Source organism: Bubalus kerabau, chromosome 11, assembly GCF_029407905.1.
Source record: "Bubalus kerabau isolate K-KA32 ecotype Philippines breed swamp buffalo chromosome 11, PCC_UOA_SB_1v2, whole genome shotgun sequence".
Lineage (NCBI taxonomy): Eukaryota > Metazoa > Chordata > Mammalia > Artiodactyla > Bovidae > Bubalus > Bubalus kerabau.
The window spans coordinates 21,480,777-21,496,448 of NC_073634.1; the positions used below are offsets into that span (position 1 = coordinate 21,480,777).

Here is a 15,672-nt window from a genome sequence, read left to right on the forward strand (position 1 = left end):
TTCAGTCCTTTAAAAATCAAGCCAGTCAAACATCATTATTTTTCAGGGTCCCAGTGTGATTTATCCAGGAGGAATATTCTCTTGAGTGAAAGCAAAATGTTCACCCCCCTGTGTCTAATTAGGTTTTCCAGGGCACCTGGCAGACAGTGGCAAGAGTCACGCTGGGAAAATGAAATTAAGAGTCACATCTAGCAAGCACATTTTCTAGCAAGTAAGGAGTATATCTGGCCAACCCAGAGAGTGACTTTGTTCCCATGAGTTCTAAAATCTTCAGCAGAAAATATCCATTTTCTGCCCTAAAGGAAAATTCCCTTAAAAAGTGGGTTATGTGGGACTAGGGTGGTCATGCAAGCAAAGGAATGGACAGTCTGCTGATAGCGTAAGACGAAGATGGGCAAGATCTTCCTTCTTCATCAGTCCCCCTGGGTGAGGTGCAATGATGGCAGCTGTTGGCAGCACGTGTCCTCTCTACGGGATGTCCCCTGCAGGTACGGAGGCACACAGGTCACAGCAGCCTCCACCTCAAAACAGACCATTTGTGCATTCTCTCCTAAGGTACCTTGGATAAATCACTTAGCCTCTAAGTTCTTCTCTTCTTTAAGTGTGAAAGACTTTTTTTTTTTAATTAATTCATCTCAAAGATCAAAGATGTGTGTGGTGCTAGTGGGGACACTGAGGACCGGAGGCAAATGCCCTACAGCTGACTCCTGATTCACTCCATCTTACTCCCTGATGTATAGTCGTCAACTGTGTTCACATTTTCCACAAGCAGTGCTTTCTGGAAATGGATTGGAGAGGAATGATTTACTGAGAGCGGCTAAAATAATTCAAGGCACATGGATTTATACCAGAAGAACATCTGCTTTACAGATCCTCAAAGTGATACATAAGAATAGAAAGCTAGAGAGTCTTGAAAGTAAGCATACAAACTCTCAATTGGATCAAGAAGATGATAAGACTCAGGCAGCTGTAGGTTAAGTATGTGTGTTTTCTCTTTTTTTTCTCTCAGTCAATCTAGACAGTAAACATGAAAGTCACTCTATTCTTCATGGCAAATAATGGGGAAACAATGGAAACAGTGACAGACTTTATTTTGGGGGGCTCCAAAATCACTGCAGATAATGACTGCAGCCATGAAATTAAAAGATGCTTGCTCCTTGGAAGAAAAGTTATGACCAACCTAGACAGCATTTTAAAAAGCAGAGACATTTCTTTGCCAAAAAAGGTCTGTCTAGTCAAAGCTATGGTTTTTCCAGTAGTCATGTATGGATGTGAGAGATGGACTGTAAAGAAAGCTGAGCGCCAAAGAATTGATGCTTTTGAACCATGGTGCTGGAGAAGACTCTTGAGAATCCCTTGGACTGCAAGGAAATCCAACCAGTTCATCCTAAAGGAAATCAGTCTTGAATATTCATTGGAAGGACTGATGCTGAAGCTGATACTCCAATACTTTGGCCACCTGATGTGAAGAACTGACTCATTTTGAAAAGACCCTGATGCTGGGAAAGATTGAAGGCAGGAGGAGAAGGGGATGACAGAGGATGAGATGGTTGGATGACATTACCGACTCAATGGGCATGAGTTTGAGTAAATTCCGGGAGTTGGCAATGGACAGGGAGGCCTGGCATGCTGCAGTCCATGGGGTTGCAAAGAGTCAGACACCACTGAGCAACTGAACTGAACTGAACTGAATCTATTCTTCAACAAAAGAAACATTTACTGATTCACCTGCTGCTCAAAAGATAGTTTTGTAGCTCCCTCTAGTTAATGTGTGAATATTACTTATTTATTTCCCTCCCCTCTGCTCTTTCAGAACTATAGTATAAGGGAGAGTTTAGGGCTTCCCAGGTGACACAGTGGTAAAGAATCTGCCTGCAAATGCAGAAAATGGAAGTAGATGCAGGCTTGATCCCTGAGTTGTGACGATCGCCTAGAATAGGAAATGGCAACCCACTCCAGGATTCTTGCCTGGAAAATTCCATCGGCAGAGGAGCCTGGCAAGCCATAGTCCATGCGGTTGCAAAGAGTCAGACAGGACTAAGCACACACACACAAGGGAGAGTTTAAGATGTTTCTGATTTTGAAGACTATATGCCAGTTTCCCAGCTAGGGATCCTCTAAGAGCACACTGACCATTAGCTCAGTGGCAGTATACCCCTTCCTATTGTTCAGTCTCCCAGAAATTGAAGACTTTTATGCATTCATGTACATACAAAGCCTTGGATTTTATTTCTTCGTATTAGGATTTCTGGATCTGGAGAAAATTAACATTTGTTTCAAAAGAATGTTTAGTTCCAATGTTCACATAACAACTAATAAAAACAATAATGTTGACATAAACAAATATGATCTTTACTTTGAGAGAGGTCTTAAAAGCCATAGGAATGAATTAATGCAAGTTCTTGGAATATGTAATAGAGCTGTGAATAATATGCATTTTCATAAATTTGCATTGCAGCATGTCCTTTTCTTTAACCTATTTATATTTTCATTTCCTCAATAGCTCACTCTAGAGAGATCAATTAGCAAATCTCATCTTCTAAAATTAAATTTCCGTTTCCATCTCTTTAAGGGAAGAAGATTGTGAATAATAAAGATATTAATTTTCAAATTTGTTGATTTCTAGCAGAATGAGATGCAGAGAGGATCTTAATTTTCACATAATTGATTTTTAAGCAAGCCATTTCTACAAATAATTCTTTTAGAAAAGATTCATTAAAATTATATGGAAATAATACTGACTCATCAGCATATAAACATGGTATATACCATATTTTCACACTTACGTAAGTGTCATCCTCTTCAAGATAGAAAATTCTTAAGCTACACATTCAATACACAATTGTAGAGTCAAATAACCGCTTGATTCAATGAGCATGTACTCAGAGATCTACATGCTGCTTTAAGAGGATGGGTTATTGATCATAGGGCTTTCTTCCTAACCAGAGTTCATATTAAGAAAATAGCATGAGAAAGAAAGTGTGTTCTAGAGAAGAATAGGATGAAATATAATATTTATTCTAAGACGTTGTTTTTTTAATTAGTGATAATGGAGAAGAAAAGTGCTTTGGACAAGGATTCTGGAGAAGTAACGATGAATTATGTGTGCATGTGTGCTAAGGAGCCTCAGTCACGTCCAACTCTGTGCGACTCTATGGACTGTGGTCCCCCAGGCACCTCTGTCCATCAGAATTCTGCAGGCAAGAATACTGGAGTAGGTTGCCATGCCCTTCTCCAGGGGTTCTTCCTGCCCCAGGGACTGAACTCAGGTTTCTTATGTCTCCTGCACTGGCAGGCAGGTCCTTTACCACCTGCACCAGCTGGGAAGATAGGGAAGATCAAATTGGCTATATATATTAGCCCTTTGCTGATTCCACCTTATGATTGTATGGCATTTTTCAGTTTGTTAAGGAAAATAAAGAGTGGATTTTGTCATTATGAAAATATACAAAATTGGAATATCTGTTAAAATATTTTAAAAGAATGAACATCTAATCTTCTAAATGCTGGATTATGAGGTGGGGGGATTTTTGCCCAGATTGTTTGGAAAACACAGTATCCTTCTGCTACTCACTAACTATATGAAAAAGGCAAGGGGAGAATAGGACCTGGAAGAAAGAGGATTAGGAGAGGGGAGTCTTCACTGGGTTGCTGTAGAACCAGTCTCCTTTAAAACTGAAAAGGTAATATTTCTCTTCTGTGCATGTATTGGCCTTTTTTGAATCAAGCACATCTAAGCTGCCCTTGTTATTAACCCTCCAAACTTTAAAGTAATGTCCTTTTTTTGTTTCTTACCACCTACAGGCACTATTGTGGATTTCCAATGTAACAATAAATGATCTGATGAATCTTTTTTCATTAAGAGCTACAAACTGATTTCTTGATTCATCAGTGGTGACTAGCATTATAAGAAATAAAAGGACTCCCCAAATCTAAAGAAATATCACTGGGATTCCAATCACTGTGGAGGTGAAATGTGTCTTCATGGAAGTGTTGATGGGGAATGGAGTTTCAGGAGCATGTTAGGTTCCATTTGGGAACATTCCATTAGGTTCCATTTCCCATCTACCTTAAGTAGATGACAGTCTGTTTTAATTACAATCAACACTAAACCTCAGTGCCACCTTGCTATGACCCTGGAACAAGAACTTCACCCAACACAACTTGAATTTTCTTTTACTATTTGCTAACTATTTTTTAGGACTTCTGAGGCACACATCCAGAGCTAATTATTTAAGTAACTATAAAGAATATAATACTAATCTTGTCATAAGAAGAATTGAATTATTCCTATTACCAGCTTGTGACTTTGGTAAGTTACTTAAATCCCTCTGAGACACAGAATTTCCTCCTACAAAATAATACCTTCCTTATAGGTTGTACATAGTGTAGCATCTGTGAGATGGAAGGTCATTTGGCATATACAATGACCTTGTCCAAAGCAAGAAGGGCAAATCCATTTCAACTTAAGTAACATATCCAGTTAAGTTATAGTGACTAACTATAATATGCTTAGAAGGAGTGTAAGGCTATATCCATGTTCAAGTAGGAAAGAATGATCTGGTTAATTAGTGATGTCTATCATGAGACCCAAGTGCAGCAGTGAAAGTATGAATGACACATAGATGGCTTCCCTGACATAAAGTATTATTTATTACTTAACTTTCATGAGACCATCTTCAGTGTCATCACTTTTGTCCATGAACCGCTGACTGATTGAAAATAACCAACCAATCTGTTCCCTTAATTTGAAGGAGAAGTCATCTCTGTAAGTTTACTTCCTCAATGAGAAGTGATTTGAATAAAACTATCAATCAATAAGTGCCAACAGCACTATACATCACCATCTTTCTTATTCTTCAAAGGCAGATAGTCTACGATAAAGCCACACAGATCAAAGACACCCAACAAATCTCTTTTCTTAAAATGAGAAAAACATTTTAATACTCATATCTGTGGGGGGAGGTTGTTATTTATGGGGAGAGGAAAACATCTGACACTGTTTTCCTTTTTACATAATCAATGTGACTATTTGATTCAAAAGAAGGATTCAAGCAGAGGGGAGAAAAGATGCTAGAGAAATAAAGAAGGAAGTTTCGAATTAAAGAAGAACGGAGTGGAAATTGTTAGGAAATGCAGATCAAAGTGATAGGGTTGAGGGGCCAAGAAGGGACAAAAGAAATGGCAGATAAGAGCAGAAAGACCAAAGGCAGGGTGCAGAGTAGTTAGAAGGAAGGAAGTCAGGGGAAAATATGTTTTCATTTATACTACTCTGGAAGGATATTTAAAAAGGAACATGATGTCACTTCCATGTCAGTAAAGCAAAGATATTTCATAAAACATAGCTGTACTCCTTTTTACCATCAGGACCAGATTATTGCCCCTTACAGATTTAATTTTTTTTCTTTCTTTTTTCATTTTTTAATTTCTTAGCACAAGTTTCAGAGAGAAATGCTGAAATGATTTCCTCATTAAAGAGAATCATGGCCTTTTTAGAATATCTTTAAGAAGATTCCCAGGATAAAAATAAACTAATCCAATCTTAGTTTCCTGATATATGTCTCATGAAGCTATTTATTTACAACTTAAATTCAGTCTCTTAAATACAAGCATCGTAGAATGGAGAATCAGTGCCACTTCTGATCTCACACTTTAAGATCTGTAAATCTTTACATTTTTTAAATGAGCCTCCAAGCAACAGGGACATCCCTAACACAGAAGCAACGTCACTTGAAAATGCTGCTTTCCTTCATGAATTTGCATATCCGAACATAACACTTTTGATCTCATTAGAGACATAAAAGGAAGTTCCAATTATTCTTATTTTCATTTCCATTTCAATATTCCAGCCTTAAACTTATACAGTGATGTATGTCAATTATTTCTCAATAAAACTGGAAAAAAATTTAGAATTTTCTTGAACTACAAAATTTTACTTGGAAAATATAGATGTGTGTTTTTCTTGCACCAAAGAACAGATCCCCACCATATTCTGTGAGATTACAAACCCCAAATGAACCTCTACAGAGGAAGGCTTCCAGACTCAATGCATATACTTATATTTGCACACACCCAACCACAGTCCTAGGCCTGCATCCCAAAGTGTGATCCAATACAGAGCACAGCTCCTTACAGCATCTCACAGCCAACTCTGGACTCAACTAATAACAAGTGTTTCTGGGTTAATTCATTTCCTCAGAGTGAGAGCCCACATAACACATGATATGGATTATGGAATGAGTCTAAAACATTTTTTAAGCTTCTATATTATCTGTATATTGGTACAGTTAATTAACCATGCTGCGTGAGTTTCAGATGTACAGGAAAGTGATTCAGTTATACACATACATGTATTTATTCTTTTTCAAAGTCTTTCCTCATTTAGGTTGTTACATAATATTGAACAGAGTTCCCAGTGCTACACAGTTGGTTATACATTTTAAATACAGTAGTGTGTAGATGTCAGTCCCAAACTCCCTAACTATTGCTCCCCCTCCACCATTGCCTCCCTGATAATCATGTTTGTTTTCTATGTCTGTGAGTCTGTTTTTGTTTTGAAAATAAGTTCATTTGTATCATGTTTTTTAGATTCCACATATAGGCCATAAGATATGATATTTATCTTTCCCTATATGACTTATTTCACTCAGTATGACAATCTCTAGGTCCATCCATGTTGCTGTAAGTGACATTGTTTCATCTTTTTAATGGCTCAGTAATATTCCGTCATGTATATGTACCACATATCCTCTACCCATTCATTTGTTGATAGACATTTAGGTTGCTTTCATGACCTGACTATTGTAAATAGTGCTGCAATTAACATTGGGGTGCATGAGTCTTTTGGAACCATGTTTTTCTCTAGATATATACCCAGGAGTGGGATTGCTGGATCATATGATAGTTCTATTTTTAGTTTTTTAAAGAACCTCCATACCACTCTCCATAGTAGCTTTACCAGTTTCTATTCCCACCTATATTGTAGAAGATTTCACTTTTCTCCACACCCTCTCCAGCATTTACTGGTTGTGGATTTTTTAATGATAGCAATTCTGACTGGTGTGAGGTGATACCTCATTACAGTTTTGATTTGCATTTCTCTAATAAATTCCACTCTATCCTTATCAAATTACCAATGGCATTTTCAACAGAACTAGAACAAAAAATCTTGAAATTTGTATAGAGACACAAAAGACCCCAAACAACCAAAGCCTTCATGAGAAAGAAAAGTGTAGATGGAGGCAAAACCATATAAACCTGGCACAAAAACAGAAATATAGATCAATGGAACAGAACAGAAAGCCCAGAAATAAACCCATGCACCTATGGCCAACTAATCTATGATAAAGAAGGCAAGACTACACAATGAAAGAAAGAAAGATAGTCTCTTCAATACATGGTGCTGGGAAAACTGGACTGCTCCATGTAAAAAATGAAATTAAGACACTCTTTAACACCATACACAAAAATAAACTTAAAATAGATTCAAGACCTAAATATAAGACCAGACACTAAAAACTCTTAGACAAGAACATAGGCAGAACACTCTCAGACATAAATCCCAGCAATATCATTTTCAATCTGCCTCCAAGAGTAATGGAAATAAAAACAAAAATGAATAAATGGGACCTACTTAAACTCAAAAGCTTTTGCACAGCAAAATAAACCATAACAAAATGAAAAGACAAATCACAGGATGGGAGCAAATATTTTCACACAATGTGACTTACAAGGGGTTAGTCAACAAAATTTACAAGCAGCTCATGCAACTTAATATCATAAAAACAAACAACCCAATTAAAAAATGGGCATAAGATCTAAATAGACATTTCTCCAAAGAAGACATACAGATAGCCAGGTTAAAATGTTCAACATTACTAATTATTAAAAATATTTATATGAACATATGACTTGTGAAACAATGCAAATGTTCATAGCAGGTGAATTTCTAAGGAAACAAGTATATCCATTAACTGGACTACTATGCAGCCATGACAGACTATATTCAAAAGTGTTTCTAAAGATATAATGATAATAAATGAAAAAGTAATTTAAATTTCATTTAATTTTTTAATCTTCTATATTATCTGTATAATATAGATAATATTATAGATAATATATATCTATAAGAGATAATATATATTATATAATAGTAATAGATAATATAATAAAAATTTTTTAAAGCCTTTTAAATTTAAAAGAATTTAAAATTGCATGTAAATATATAGTAAGAAAAAACAAAATTAGGCATTTATAAAAGGATCAAAAAGCTATAATAGCAGAACTGAGACTGAGTGGCTTGATTATAGGTGATTTTTTTCTTCTATTTTTCTATTTGTTTTCAACATTTGCTTTAATAAGGTTATGCTATTTAAACAGAGGATGTTTATATTTCAAAGTATTTATTAAGAAGACTGATTTTGTTTATACTTTTCCACCTAAATTCATCTTTTTGTTTTTTCAAATGAGAAGACAAAGGTAAATCATAGCACTGGTATAAATAAATAAATATAAAATAAAAAACAAGTAACTTTTTAAAACAATAACAACAGGAAGCACAGATTTGAGCTGGGGACTTGCAATGGGGTATGGAAGCTATTATAAAGAGGTAAGAAATCAACCAGGCACAGTTGCAGGGCTATTGTTAAGAGTCAAAGTTACAAACCGGGATTAGTCCATCTAGAGAAGGAAAGAGGAAAAGAAATCCAGATTTAAAGCCAGGAAAATGTAGAGAGGGATAGGTAGCAATACTCTGACGTATCATGCAACATCTGATGTATAACTACTGGCGTCCCATACTCTCTGTTTTTCCCGTACCCTCTGACTCGGAAGTGAACTAAACCAAGACCTACAGCCAAAAAGTAGGGTTAGCACCATATCCTACCTTAACCTCCTTGAGCACAGACGTCTGCAACAGGGCCAGGCTACAGCTCTTTTCTAGAGAAAAACATCCTAAAACTGGTGCTCAAAAGAATTTCCACAAATTATACTTCAAAAAATATGTGCTCATAATTTAAAAAATGATATAGACCCAGGAAGACTGCAAACATTAGAAGTATCAAATGTTTAGCCGAAAAAATTATGTTTAGTATGATTACAGGAATAAGAGTATTTGTCTAAATACTAAAAAGAGATGGAAGACTATGAAAGAAATGAAATAAACTTGGGTAAGAATTAGAGCTTATAGAAAAAATAAAATAAGTTTTTAATAAAGAAGTTGGAAAAACAGATGTCTCGGTGGCCCTGTTGGACTAAACAGATTAGACACAATTGGAAAAACACATGTAAAAGTACCTTGTAGGACTAAACACAAAATACTTGATAAAGCTGCCTCCCCTCGAGATGAGGCCCTCTTCCATTGCGCCAAACCCAGCGGAGTCCCGAGAGGCCCTGCCAACTCCACAGCATCCCTCACCTCTCAGAGGCACCCTGGGAAGTTCCCTCAGGTCCCCGGCAGAAGCCGAGGGAAACGAGGGTTTCCCGCCGCAACCTGAGAAAGACCTCGAGATACAGATTATGCATATAAAGCTAGCTATCCCTGATTAGTGCCAATAAAGTATTAGAGAAAGGAGAGGTGACCCTATCAGGCATCCTTTCAGGGCAGCCTCCTATCAAAGACAAGTGTGAGCTCCAAGAAAGAAGGACCTCGTATAACTTACTCACCACTGGATCTACAGAATTTGAAATAATTCCTGATAAGTGCTCAATACACATTTGTTAACTGACTTGAATGAATAATAGTGTATCTAATAATAATTGGTAGAAATCCTGCAAAGCTATTTGGAAGTTTTAGTCTAACTCTGGGACTACATGACTCTAAAGTATCTGAAGAAATAAATACACAATTCAGTTCATTAGAAAATATTTTTGTGCCCAATGCTGAATGCCCAGATTTTGCCATCTACAGAGAGATCTGGGTTTCCGTACAACATTGGATAGCTGACAACAGTTCTCGCTTAGCATCCTCTTATTTGTATGTTGTGCTGACAAAACCCAAGCATCTTCACAATCTCTGTTCCATTTTCCACTCTCTCCACACATTTTAGATAGTGAATTAAAAACTTTTAAATGCCAGCCAATGAGGTGCTGATGTAGTCTTCAGAATTTTAAAACTTTTATCAATCTTCATGGATAATCCCAAGCTTATCTTTAATGCAGCATATCAGTTGAGGAAGCAGCAGCGGGAAAACATAAGTAAATAATTTTCACTGCTAAATCTCTTTCAGCCTATGCCACACTGCATATCACATGTGTATTCTCCCCTGCTCATGATGACTTTTTTCTGGCTCTCAGACAGATGTGATTCCATCCAATGCAAAATCAGCTGAAAAAGCAGCTGTTTGATCTACAAGGCAATCTACACATCCAGAGATATGATGCCATCCCCACAGGATCACCTTCAAACTGGGCATCTCATCAAAGAGACCGTCTACAAGTTGTGAAAGGGACAAAATGGCAGCTCCACGCACACGTCTCACTTGGATCTTGGGGCTGCTCCTTTTAAGCAGGGTCATTTCTGTTCACAGGAGTGAAATGGATTTTCTAAAATGGATAGAAGCCTAGCAAAACAGGGTAATGACTAGGATCTGCCAGTCAGCTATAATCTTTATACCCTGAAAGCCTAATTGAACTATAAAACTCAAAGTAATAATCAGAAGTCCTGTATGAATGACAAGCTTGTAACTAAATTACTAAAAGGTTAGTATTGCTATAAGCTTTCATCTCCAGCTATAAAAACCTGTGCAAGAAACCTACACAATGTCCCATCCTTTTCTAGGCACTAGAGGCAGGAGAATGCTCTTTCCTGCATAAAATGTTTTGGAAGAAAGAATAGGTATTCTAGAATCCAAATGATAGTTCATCGAAGACCTCTGAGGTTGAAACCAGTTCCTACAGAATACTAACTAAATGCCAACCCCTCATTCATCTACAGCCCAGTTGCCTCACACTGTTTGCAGTTTGATCACAAGTGAAGGGAAGCTGCCATATGCCTCAGAGACACTTATTTTTAATAACAATTATAATCACAAGCCCTGAACAAAAACCCTATGCTAACACGTGGCACTTTCTTCATCAATAGCTATCAGAAAAAGCCTGTAAGCCTGGGGGTGAAATATCCCCTCTTGAAAACAATAGATAAGGACAGTGGGGCGATGTCTCCGCCAGCTTCCCAGTATTAGATTCAGTTCCGTTCAGTTCAGTCACTCAGTCGTGTCAGACTCTTTGCGACCCCATGGACTGCAGCACGCCAGGCTTCCTTGTCCATCACCAACTCCCGGAGCTTACTGAAACTCATGTCCATAGAGTTGGTGATTCCATTAACCATCTCACCCTCTGTCATCCCCTTCTCCTCCTGCCCTCAATCTTTCCCAGTGGCAGGGTCTTTTCCAATGAGTCAGTTCTTCACATCAGGTGGCCAAAGTATTGGAGTTTCAGCTTCAGCATCAGTCCTTCCAATGAATATTCAGGGTTGATTTCCTTTAGGATGGACTGGTTGGATCTCCTTGCAGTCCAAGGGACTCTCAAGAGTCTCTTCCAACACCACAGTTCAAAAGCATCAATTCTTCGGCACTCAGCTTTCTTTATAGTTCAACTCTCACATCGATACATGACTACTGGAAAGACCATAGTTTGCCTAGACAGACCTTTGTTGGCAAAGTAATGTCTCTGCTTTTTAATATGGTGTCTAGGTTGATCATAGCTTTTCTTCCAAGGAGCAAGTGTCTTTTAATTTAATGGCTGCAGTCATCATCTGTAGTGATTTTGGAGCCCAAAAAAATAAAGTCTCTCACTGTTTCCATTGTTTCCCCACCTATTTGCCATGAAGTGATGGGACCAGATGCCATGATCATAGTCTTTTGAACTTGGAGTTTTAAGTCAATTTTTTCACTCTCCTCTTTCACTTAAGTGTTAGATTATAAAGCAAATAAGAGACCTAGTTTGCAAGCACAAGTTTCCAAGCATCTCTCATAGCTGTTCAACATAAAGTTCTATTGTGTCTTATAACAATGTGCCATTTGAGATATAATGACTGCATAGGTGTATGCAAAGGGATGCATACACATTGGGGGTACACTGACCAGAAAAACAGACGCCTGCCTCATTTCTGATGGCACCTGCGCTTGTGCTGCAGCAAGTTCTTGAGGCATATCACTTGAAAGACTTGAAACCTGCATTGATGCAATAGATACAGGCCCTAATAACAGAGGAGACGGTTATTACTAAACTCTACTGAGCCTAAAATTATGCTGGGAAAAGATACAAACATGTATGAGATGCATAAAGCTGCATTAAGAGAAACTTATTGTGTGAAGCTGAATACCAAGCATGACAAATGTTGAGTCCCAAGCCTGCCAGAAAATAAATTAGTATAGACAGAAGAGAATATACTATTAGGTTGTAGAACATGGCAGACATGCAAAAAATTTTTTACAAATACCTTTAATCATGAAGGATTATTTCCATCCCTGACACCTCCTCAACCAGGGCAGTATGTTCCACTGGAATTGATGGAGTGTTCTAAAATTCCTTAAACCTACATCAGCCCCCTGGAGGGTGGCATGGGTAAGATTCATTTTTTTAAGGTGTATAGAGTACCTGGGGAAGGTGGAAAGGGGGTGTGGCTTGGGATTTGGCAGCTTGATATTAAAGTAATGGAAAAGGAGGAGGGAATTCTGTCTGGCATCGGTGTATGTGATATATTCTAGAAACCCCAGACCTCACTTTTTATTCATTTTGAAGGCAAAAAGATTCAGTCTCTTCTTCTGAATTTGTTATTTTGGAGAGGCATAAACCCAGAGCTAAATTAAAGTCTGGAATTACATTTCAAAAATCATAGATGAAGGATTTGCAACTACTTTTCTCAACATTAAAAATCATGGCTAGGTTCTAAACTCATAGAAGTGAGTGGCTCCACTCTTAGTATATTCTTTACCTCTAAGAGAAAAAAAAAAGTGACTATTTTAGCAGCATCTATAGTTTCATGCTTGAAACAGCACCTAAGTTATATTCATGAACCAGAAAAGGCCTTATTACTGTTCTACGATTCCATTTGACATCTACTCAGCCACGAAAGCAGTTTCATTTTCATGAGGAATCTGCCAGATGGCATAGGCACTGCATGGTTAACACAAACACGCAGAACTCACTTCTGCGGCAGGCACTTTACTGGAGGGAACATTTGGTCACATGTTTATATTATCAGCATGTGTGCTTTAAAAGCAATCAAAGTCCTAAGTTGGGCTTCCCAGGTAGCACTAGTGGTAAAGAACTCACCTGCCAATGCAGGAGACATAAGACAAGTGGGTTCAATCCCTGGGTCGGGATGATCCCCTGGAGGAGGAATTGGCAACCCTCTTCAGTATTCTCGCCTGGAGAATCCCAAGGACAGAGGAGCCTGGAGGGCTACAGTCCATGGGGTCACACAGAGTCAGACACGACTGAGAGACTTAGCATGCACACCAAGTCCTACATTGGAGATGACTTCCTCAGTGCTTTTTGTTTTTTGGGTTTTTTAATTTGTTTTGGCAAGGGAGGGGTGCAGATCGGGTAGTTATTAAGAATCAGAGCTGGTAACTGAAACTGTCAGTTGGTGGTAATGTCTGAAGTCTGGCCTAAGTAAAGCTTTTAAAGAACTCAGATTGCTATTTTTAAAAAAGTCCTATCGGCTAATGCAGATAGAATGAGCCAGAAAAGACACATTGGATTGTCTCAGGATGAAGAATGAAGTCTCTTGATTATTCAGTTTAATCACATAGGATTAAGTGCTGGGAGAGTTCTTTTAATACAGTTATTGAAGCAAAAGGAGAGGGATATTCAAGTATAACTTCCTTAAAAGAAAAATAAATGTTAAAATAATGACACTGAGATATTTACAAGCAGTATCAACATTAATAGTATATGACATTAGGGTCATATATGCATGTGAGAGAACTAGACCCTGCCTGTTATAGAATTCAATTAAAGTGAGCAAATATTGACCACCTGCCACATTCTTCACATTATGCCAGGTGAAATGAGAGATACATGACCTCGATTATAATCTTAGTTGGAGGAATCAAATTTTAAATGCATAAGACAGAGCTAAAAGTGAACACTATATTGCCAAAATATGAAATAATTGGGGGTAATCTTAGCAGCTCTATCCAAATAAGTTACTATAAGTCCTTACAGAGATTTGAGGTGAGCCTTGTCTCTCTCTGTGGTAAAGAATCTGCCCGCCAGTGTAGGAGACTCCCAAGATCTGAGTTGATCCCTGGGTCGGGAAGATCCCCTGGAGGAGGAAATGGCAACTCACTACAGTATTCTTGCCTGCAGAATTCCATGGACAGAGGAGCCTGGCAGGCTACAGTCCATAAAGTCACAAAGGGTTGGACTGATCATGCATGCATTGCCTCTCTCACTATCAGCTCCCCTTTGCCAAACCTTGGAATACTGTCAGAGAGGATCTGGTCTTTGTCCTTAGATTAAAGGTTATCACTTTTAGAGCTGAACCTTGAACTTACCTTTCCTGGCTCACCTGTCCTAAACTCATGTCCAATTTGCCCACCTCTAAGTACATGCAGCGCACTTCTCTGCCTACTTATTAAGAACTCAGGTCTTACTCATGCCTTTCCAGTTGCACATCCCCTGTAGAGGAACTCTATTTCAAATTGTCATTAGTCATTCCCACGCTGTGAAGACAGGACTCAGGTCTTTGAGTAAGACAATGAGAGAGCCCAAGAGGGCACTAGGAACTCAAAAGAGCTGGAAAAATGAACCATCAAGAAGAAAAAGGAGGACACAATAAAGATGTTAGGGCAGCTGAAAACAAATGTCACCCACATCCTCATGGCCCAGGGCAGTCTCTGGGCCTGGGCCTACTCTTTGCCAACAACTAATCAAGAACCTACTGTGGAATCACCAATGAGAAAGTATTTTAGACCCAGAACTTCCTAGCTGGAAAGAACATTAGATATCATCTGGCTATTTTGATTTTTGATAGTCAAGAGTAACTCAAAGACATGAGCTTGAGTCCCAGGTGCTCTTCCAAATGCCACGTGATGCTTCCTGGGACAGACGGGTGCTGGAAGCTGTGGGGGATGCCTTTCCTAATGGAGGAAACAAGAAGGTAAACTTGGCAGATCTGCTAATGAATCAATTCTCTTTTTTTTCTGACTTTTATTAATCCCACAGTGGGTACAAACATACTGCTGGCTAGGTTTCTAATTTGATACATGCAAATATCTGCTAAACTAGCCTCTAGCCTTTCAACAGGGCCAGGATGAGGTGAGGTAAGAGAGATGCTTGGTCCAATCTCGAGAGTGAGTGTCTCCTTCATTTTGCACCCTCACTGCCTCATTCGTCGAATCTCAACAACTCCAACAATGTTGACTGTGTTACCTGATTTATTTATAACACAGGTTGAGGTAGAGAATCAGGGAGCCTGTTATCCAGACAATCAGCTCAAAAAAAAAAAAAAAAAAAGCCACATAAAATGAATGGCTATCTGAATTCATGACTCTTTCCTGCATAATGGTTACATTAACAAGATAGAGTATATAAAGTTAATGTTAGTGTGTTAAAGGATTCCAAACATCAAATAATCATAATATCTCCAGCAGACTGATTTGAGATGTGTCCAGACATCAATATCTTTCCTATGGGTTTATAGTTTAATTGGAAATACAACTT

The 15,672-nt window shown here is 38.2% G+C and overlaps 1 pseudogene; it reads left to right on the forward strand.

Moving 5' to 3' along the window:
- The first annotated feature begins 439 nt into the window (after nt 1-439).
- The window catches only part of LOC129622705 (40S ribosomal protein S6-like), a 111,159-nt pseudogene continuing 95,926 nt past the window's right edge, over nt 440-15,672 (forward strand).